At 42.2% G+C, this 9,152-nt stretch overlaps 1 pseudogene; it reads left to right on the forward strand.

Moving 5' to 3' along the window:
- Positions 1 to 1,821: 1,821 nt before the first annotated feature.
- On the forward strand, positions 1,822 to 2,072 carry LOC106825345 (small ribosomal subunit protein eS27-like pseudogene; annotated as a pseudogene).
- Positions 2,073 to 9,152: the final 7,080 nt, after the last annotated feature.

The raw sequence follows: 9,152 nt of genomic DNA on the forward strand, positions 1-9,152 counted from the left end.
TGGGAGAGATCAATAGGACTTGAACCCCTGCTGGAGCGAGGCAGGGTGCAGACTGACCGCGAAGGTGGCCTCCAGGGCCCACCGTGGGCTCACCAAGGAGGGAGTCAAGAAGAAAGAGCAAACATCTTCTTGGCTCAGGTGTAAAACTTCCTGTCAGTGTTAACGTGTCAGAAGACTCAGGTACATCATTTTTGCACAATATCCCTCCTCCAGGCGCCTCATTATGACTCAAAGAACCTTTCTTACAAATAACCTGTGAAAGCCCTTATTTGCATGGTAAGGGTCCTTGCAACAAAGAGTAAAGTATAAACTGGTATCTGGTACCAAATTCTCCACGGCTTTGAGAAGACCGTACGCGTCCCTCTCCAGTGAGGGGAGTGGAGACATCAGAAATTATCCCACCTTACCTTAGAACAGCATCTCCACAAAGATTTTTTTTTTCTCTCCACAAAAAGCATGAGATGATTAAAAAGATTCCCATGTCTATTTTCAAATTATGTCAGAAAAGTAGATTAAAGGTTTTATGCTTAGGAAAACGGGGATAAATATTCAAACATAAATTATGGCAGTATTAATAATTGCACATTTGTGCTAAGTAACTGGAAAGTTCTTTGAGCATTAATTCCGTTTACATATGTTCATTCAGATTTGTATCCCTGAAGCATGCGAGTATTTGGGCTTTGAAACATTTAATCACTTCGTAAGCAGCCCTCAATGGGATTGCCCTTTATTTATTGTCTTTATTGATTTTCCTGCACAGGAGAGTGCTTGTGGTGAATAGAAACTGCTGCTGAAGTGAAAGAACTCTATCTTTTCCAGTGCAGAACAAAAGCTCCTATTTTTTATTTAAGAGCATCCTGTTTTCTTCAGATCACCCAAGCTCAGGGCCAGAATGCGACTTCATTCATGTGTTAGAAACTCTTCTCCCAGTAGTAATGCATTTTATTTTTCTAGACAGACACATTGAGTAGTGCTAGGTTTTCCATTCAAGTCGAATTTTCAGACGGAGTTCCTGTCTGGAGCATGGTGGACACCCCGGCTCTCAGGTACACTTGGTTCTTCATCGATACGTGGGACTCTCCAACACCTGGAAAACCTAGAACCCAATTCATTGGTCCAGACATATTGTCATCTTCAATCTGCTTCCAAAGAACTCTCCCTGGGAACTTGATTGTAAAGTTTTCATTGATAAGAGGACCTGAAGTAGGCACAGCCGTTATTAGCAAGAAAGACACTGAGGCCTGAGGACAGTCATCAGAACCAATGGAGGCTCCCCGGAACCCAACTCAAACCAGCGCAAGTGAAAGATTTAAAAGTTCAGGAATGACCTCTCAAGGAGATAGAGCATAACCCCTACCCCTTAAATGTCAGCTGTGCTTTGTGGCTTCTTCCAAAGGATACAGCGTGGAAAGCAGGGGAAGTAACTCCTCCTCCAGGAACGTGGCAAGCACAGTGATCAAGGTCAGCTCTGAGACAGAAGATGCTCCTGACATGCAGAAGCTGGTCTGGCTCGCAGAGTTAGACCATGTTATTCTCTGATGAGACCCAAACAATCTCACAGAATACCAAACCCAGTTATTCTGAGACTGCGATAAAATGAGACAAAGCAAGGCCACGTTATAACTTTGTCTAAGCACAGACAAAAAGGAGGTCACTATACCACCCACAAAATACCAAACACTCCCCCTCTCAGCCAAAATGAGTGACTGCACCTCCTTACTCTAATAGTTTTGTCCTTGTGCTAGCCTCACCTCCCTTAGATAAGATTTAGATAGCTAGATCTGTCTATGTGTAGGTAGATACATATAGATAAGGATCAACATGCCTTTGGCTAGAGAGTTACTATATCCATGCTTGGAAGAGGAAAAGAAAAAACATAAGAAATAGCTAGTTAAAAATCCAAATTCTGACTTTATAGATGAAAAATGTCTAGGCTGCTGCAAGATTACCACAGTTTTCAGCCAAGCTCACACAGCGGTTGTTTGTGTGGGATGTTCTACAGTGTAGTGCTGGCCTACAGGAGGAAAAGCCAGACTCAAAGAGAATGTTCGTTTAGAAGAAAGCAGCGTTAGTCGTGCACGTGCCTTCCTGACTTTGCCTTTTGTCTCAGAGAGCCTTATCTGTTCATTAATTCTAGTTAATCTAACCAGATGTGTAATTATGTTTTATTTTGTAAGGTATATAGCAATGACTCCTATTTTGGTGTCAATTTTTAATAAAGTTTTGATTCCGGGGAGGGGAGACTCGGGCTAGTCTTCCCTCCCTATAGATGAGGTTTATTGAGATACCCCTCATAGAGTTGCCTTGCTTCTGGAGAGCATGCAATCTAGAGGGAAAGTGTGCTTCCTCAGACCTCCCCAATCACCCAAGCAAAGCCCAAAGCCTATAATAGGTCTTTCTAGCATCCTCTACTGAGCCCCCGACCCACTCCCCATAGTGTGTGCTCCCTCACTTCAAGGAATAATAAACCTAACTCACTGAAGTACTGATGTGTTCTTGTTGGTCTTTATAGGACTTCTGCAGCATCATCAGTGACAAATCATGTACTCTTGATATATGTGATGAGAATGGTGCCTAACCTCTGTGGTTTTCCTCCCCAAAACCCATAACCCCAGGCTAACCATGAGAAAAGGATCAGACAAACCAAAATTGAGAGACATAATACAAAATACCTGACCAGTACTCCTTAGCACTGTCAAGGTCAACAAAAACAAGGAAAGTCTGAGAAACTGTCACAACCCAGAGAGGTCTAAAGAGACTTGATGGGTAAATGTAATGTGGTATCCTGCATGGGGCCCTGGAACAGAAAAGGGACATTAGGGGAAGAGCAGTGAAATTGGAATAGAGAACGGAGTTTAGTTAACAAAAACAACAAAAATTTTTAAGAGATAGAATTGGCTTCAGGGTACAATGAAAATGATGTTGATAATGTTGTGTCTTTCTCCATCTCTTATTTTCCTGTGTTGGGCTTTTCTCAGATAGACCTAATTCACATGGTGCAATGAGACTACTGCTGCTCAGGCCTATGTGGTCTCAGCTTGAGAACCAGGGAATAGATTCTCCGATTGACCGTCCTCATCCTGTACTCTGGGTGGCCAGCCTGGACCATGTGTTCCTGTCTGGACTAGGATTCAGGGGTCAACTCTACTCAAACCCCAAGGACCAAGGAAGATTATTGGAGATTGAGGGAGAGCTAGTTTCCAAGAAGAAGGGAGGCTTGGCAGGTAAAATCATGTATCCCATAGACCAGCCTTACCTTCTGACTCGGCAAGAGTGCTTTGACAGGCATCTCATTATGAAAAACCAACCCTAGCCCAATGACGAAAGGGACGTGAAGGGCAGTTACGTGTGGCCTTGGGAAAATCACCACCACCCTCATTCCCTCATTTGTGGAATGGCAGGGTATCTAACCACAAAGGACCAATGGAAAGATGAAATGAGATATCATTTGTCCACATGCCTGGGACACGGTAGTACTCAGTGAATGTTAATCTAATCTGAGCCTTGCCTATTCATAGCCAAAGAATTAACATGAGTAATTCTACCTGTATACGAAGAGTTAAGCCATTATTATAAGAAGGCCACTTTAGTGCATTTATAGAACTGCATTTCTGCCATGAGTAACAGTGAAAAATCTTTTATGCTATTAACCTGTGTAAATTTTAGATTTTCATAAAATAGTAAGTTATATAGGTCACTGAGTTGTACCTGTAACTAATTGCAACATTAGTTATCAAATTATCATTGTTGGCTAATTTATCTTCAAAGACTTAAGAATGCAATTTGAGTAATTACTACCTGTATACTGTATTTCATTTATGGCCTCTATGAGTCATGAATCTTCTTTCTATAACTGAAAACATTTAGTACAATTAATTCGAGAGGTCTGCCACATATGTTGTATAACCAAACTTAACACAAATTACGTAAATTTGTGTTGTATTTTATGATTGCATCCTGGAATTCTCACACAAAATAGGACGTGTCCTAGTAACACTGATTGGGGGTTGGGGGAGAGTAGAGGAGAATTGTGTTCTTCTTCCTTCATGTTAATAAAGGTTTCATTAATTTTTTTCTCTTAGACTGGAGACAGAAACCCTTGAAATATCTTTGCAAGGCATTTCTCAATTTTTATGAACTACTGAATTATATAAACACACCTTGCTCCTATTTGATTTTGATTGCTTTCTTGGCCTAGTTTCCCTGCAAGCATTTGGTATGATTGAATAATTTTCACTTGTGTTCTCCCGCCGTGCCTATGCTAATCTACTAACGGTGGGTTTTTGAAGCATTGCTACAATCTACTGTCTTTATCTTTTGCTGGATTTTTAAAGGGATATTTTATTGCCTGTCATTACCATTCACTGTAGCTTCTAGGCACTGTCAGTCTACCAGGCTAACACATATCTCAGTGTGCCACTCGCTGCATCCTGTTCTTAGAGAGAATCACAGCTTCTTCCCCAAGAGCCACATCATTATTCCTCCAGCAACTCTGCTTTTTGGCACACTTTTGATTTTTCATTTTAGATGATTTGTTAAAGTTTCAATATGAAAGATAACGCCGTTTAAGATGAGGATAAACTTCTCGATGTCTATGAAGATCTAATATGTTCTTAAGCCTTTGCCTAGGCTGCCACGTGGCAAACAATGTCACATCCTACATGTAGGTGGCTATTGTGGCACTTCAGAAGTTTTCTAGTAACAGAACCATGATGCTGAGGGACCAAATCTGCCTCCTCATCTGTCAAAGGGGGTGACAGTGTCCTTTTGTAAGGCATGTATTGAAATCTTTCCACACAAATTGGTTCTTCATGGCAGAATTCGTCTTTGTGCTGTACTTGGATGCAACTGAATGGATGAGCACGGTCACCAGATCTGGACAGCACACCTGCCTTGGCTTTGTGCTTCACCAAAGATCCAGGCGGAGACCTCACATTTGGATGAGCTCCACAAACATTCCTTGACTACCTACTATGTACCAACCACCGACCACAAAGCTGGCTGTGGCATAGAAATAAGAAAAGGCCTCCATGGTTAAGGAGCTGACGTCCTAACCTATTGGCTTGAAAGGTGGCATTTCTGTCCTCATCCTTTCACTCATTCATTCAAGAAACATTTGTTGCATGCTTGCTATAGGCCAGGCACTGGGCTAAGTGTTATGGATACAGTGGTGAGCATGGCACACATCGTCCCTGCCCTCATGGAGTTAATAATTTAGCCCTATTTCTGGGGTAGGAAAGGACAGAGCAGAAACTAGTTTAACTCACAGCGATAACCATGCAGCCAGTATGCAATTTTCGAGAGTAACTTGCTAGGGAAAAAGCAAAATGGCTTCTTCTTACCTCTGATAGTCTAATGACCATGAGACCATTCCTGCTGCTTCAATGTCTCACAGAAGTGTAAATCTCTCCCTCTGTCTCTCTCATTTAAAATATACCTGGCTTTCTCTTTACATCTCCTCAAGTGGAAAAGTGTTGAACTACTGTTTCACCGCTCTATCTTAGGAGGGCACCAGTCTGTGGTTTTATTTTGTGACAAAGATTGCTCACTACATGAGTGGATAGGAGACCACTCTCCCAGTTGTTTTAAGAAGGATTGATGGAGAAATCAGCAAAGAGATTTTCTAGAACTCTTGTAAGGTGGTTATTTTAAACTACTGTTAGGTTGCCCTCCAGATTAATTAGATGTGCAATAGGATTTTTTGACCAAAATTAGCATTTTATTGTAATTACTGCTCTTTCAAGGGTGAAGTGCATATGATGCGAGGGGAAATAATTCAGTGGAGTAGTTTATATTGTTGCTTTCCTTTAAGGTAGTTGTCCTCAAGTGGGGGCAGTTTCCCCCCCGGGGACTTTGACAATATCTGGAGACATTTTTGGTTGTCACAACTGAGAGAGCAGGTGCTGCTGGCATCCAGTAGGTAGAGGCTGGGGATGCTGCTAACCATTCTATGATGCATAGGACAGCCCCACAACAAAGAAGTATCTGGCCCCAAATGTCACTAGTTCCAAGGTTGAGAAAGCCTCTTTTAAAATAGTCCAACTGTAGAGATGGCACTATGTGTAATGTGCAGGTGAAGTTGCCAAAACCAGAGGAATTTTGTGAAAGGAGGTCCAGCTTTCTCCTCCTGCTCTCTGATTATCTTCTTTGTCTATTTACCCATCATTTAGCTCCCTTGTGCTGCAAAGCTTTTTGTGTTTTTTTATGGACTCAATATTTAACTATATGAGCTTTTCATTACCCATTCTAAAATCGTGACTGGTTGTAATGTAAATTGTATAACCCATCTTTCTGCAGCTTCAGATTCTGCAACTTAACCTCCTAGGCTGCTTATCTGTCTTCCACCACCTACCTGCGTTTTATGCACTGCGCTTGGCATTCTTGATTGTTCCTTTCATATTAATTTCAATGGTGCCCTGAGGGTACCTCTCACCATATAATAGGTTGCTTTGTGAAGAATTCCAGTAAGAGAACCATTCTGCCCAAACAGTGAGACACTCTGGAATGTAAAAAAGATACCCCTCAGTGCATCATTCACATTGCTAGTATACCACTGTATTGTGTAATTGTACTGAAATTAAAATGAAGATGAATTATTTGTTTCCCCTCTCACTTTAAAAGCGCCCCCACTGGTCCTGGTGATACTCTCAGCCATACAAAATGGTTGGAACTTGAAAGTCACCAGTTGGACATGGATGAATATTTATTTTGTACTTAAATTTGCAAATCATTAAGTATCCCTGTCCTGAGATCATTATTTTCATCATAATAGACTTCTGTTACATTCACGTGGTTCCAGCTTTTGATTGACCATTTGGAATATGACAGTTGTTTGTCACATTTCATTTGGCTGTAGCTTCTCTTAGTTCATTCACAGTTGTCCCTCGAGCATAGTTTGTTTTCTGTGATGTCAAAAGAAGCTTGCCTCTGTCTTCTCAGAAACCTTTGTCCTGATGGGAAAACTAAAAAGACTTTCTGAAAATGGTGATTTTTTCTTTAATGCAATGCCTTTAGTTGGCAGGGAAAGTGGGACATTTCAGATTTTCAAAGATGCTGGATTGGAGCTGCTCACTTGAAAATCAAGTCTGTTATAGTACAAGAGCTGGTTGGCATCACTGTCCTCTTATCTGTGGATTAAGAAAAGGCACAGCGAAAAACCAGTTGAAAATCAACAGTCTGATATTTTTAAGCTGGGTCGTTCCTTGTGAAAAGACTCTATTACCATCTTACTTTACAGTCCCTGAGTTTAAGCCTTTATAATAAACTTGAACACTGGTGGCATTGTGGACCCCTCACCCACTGGCTGTCCAACTTCCCACCAAGTGTCCAAGTGCTGCTGGTTCTTCCTCTGAACTGTCTTGCCACCTTCCTGTCCCCACTCTAGTCCAACCCGCCCACCCACACTGCCACTGCTGGGCTGGCTCTTGCCTGTTCTTCCATTCTTGCACCAAGCTTCTAATTTATCCTGTATACGTGGAGATTTAAGTGGTGTTAAAAAAGAGACAACAGGCCCAAAATGGAGTCATTAGCGCTAAGCCCATGTCAACAAACCAACACTGAATACCTAACTTAATTATAGTTTTAACCTCTCCCGGGAGTGAGACCTTACACCAGTCAATCTGGAATTACCTGGTCAGCACTAGTGAGGTCGTCTGCCTGACAGACCCTTGCTATCCCCTCAAAGGAAGGTGACCTTGCCACAACCAATCCACTCTTTGCTAGTAACTTCCTTACCCCACCCCATTCTGCCTGCAAAAGTCTTCCATTTTGTACAGCTCTTTGGAGCTCCTTTCTCTTTGCTAGATAGGATGCTACCTGATTCGTGAATCATTGAGTAAAGTCAAAAAGATCTTTAAATTTACTTGGTTGAATTTTGTTTTTTAACAGTGATTGTCCTAAAACGTTGACTGCCTCACTTCCTGCACAATTCCGGCAAAATGAAGACCAAACTCTCTAGCCTGTCTGCTCAGGCCTTCTGCAGTTGGGCCCTAAGATTCTCTCCTAGTTATTTCATTTACCCCCTTGCTGAGTACTCTGCTCCAGGCAAGTATCTTTATTCTCTGTCCTGCAAAAATGCCTTTCCCTTTCTTATCATTGTTCCCCGCCCCCCACTCCCCCCCCAGCAATGGATCATTCTTTATGAAATCCTGTGGAAATTTCATGAGCCTTCCTCGACCAGCCTGGTTGGAAGGAAAACCTCTTCCTTAGAAATTTCTGGGTCACTTGTTCTTACTACTTGCTTCATTGAATTCAGACTCCATCCAATGGCTCTGCCTCAGAAAGGCTTTCCCTTTTAGAATAACACCCCCATCATTCTCTATCCCCTTACCTGTCTAATCGTCCTTCATTGCTCTTATTAATTCCCAAGATAACAGTTATCTGCTTATCTGCTTATTATCTGTTTTCCCACTAAAAGGTAAGCTTCATGGGGGCAGGCCTGGTGGCGCAGCAGTTAAGTTCGCACGTTCCACTTCTCAGCAGCCCGGGGTTCGCCAGTTCAGATACCAGGTGTGGACATGGCACCGCTTGGCAAAAGCCATGCTGTGGTAGGCATCCCACGTATAAAGTAGAGGAAGATGGGCACGGATGTTAGCTCAGGGCCAGTCTTCCTCAGTAAAAAGAGGAGGATTGGTAGTAGTTAGCTCAGGGCTAATCTTCCTCAAAAAACAAAAAAAAAAAAGGTAAGCTTCATGAAGGGAGGGAGTGTGTCTGTCTGGCTCACCACTCTGCTTCCCAGCAACTACATATATTTGTTCATGGCTCTTAACATATATTTGTCGAATAAATGTTTCTGGGTCCTTCTCTTCTTTGTAGTCTTAGTTGTCTTTACTCTGATCTGTGAATATTTTGTGTTCTCCCAACTAGACTGTGAGTTCCTCGAGGTGGGTGATCATGCCTTACCACTTTTGCATTTTACCTCCTCTCTCTTCCCTACTGCCCCCCCCAAACCAAACAAACAAATAACACAACCACCACCAAAAAAACAAAACCACTGAGTCGGACCAAGCACATAGTAGGCGCTGTGCCTTGCACATGGTAGATGTTGAATAAAAAGTTGTAATAAGACCCCTTTCGAAAGAATATGAATCAGACTTCTGCTTCTGGCCAAGAGGAAGTAACAGGTTTCACAGATTTAATGTTCCACCAGGAAC

Source organism: Equus asinus, chromosome 2 (assembly GCF_041296235.1).
Source record: "Equus asinus isolate D_3611 breed Donkey chromosome 2, EquAss-T2T_v2, whole genome shotgun sequence".
NCBI classification, from domain to species: domain Eukaryota; kingdom Metazoa; phylum Chordata; class Mammalia; order Perissodactyla; family Equidae; genus Equus; species Equus asinus.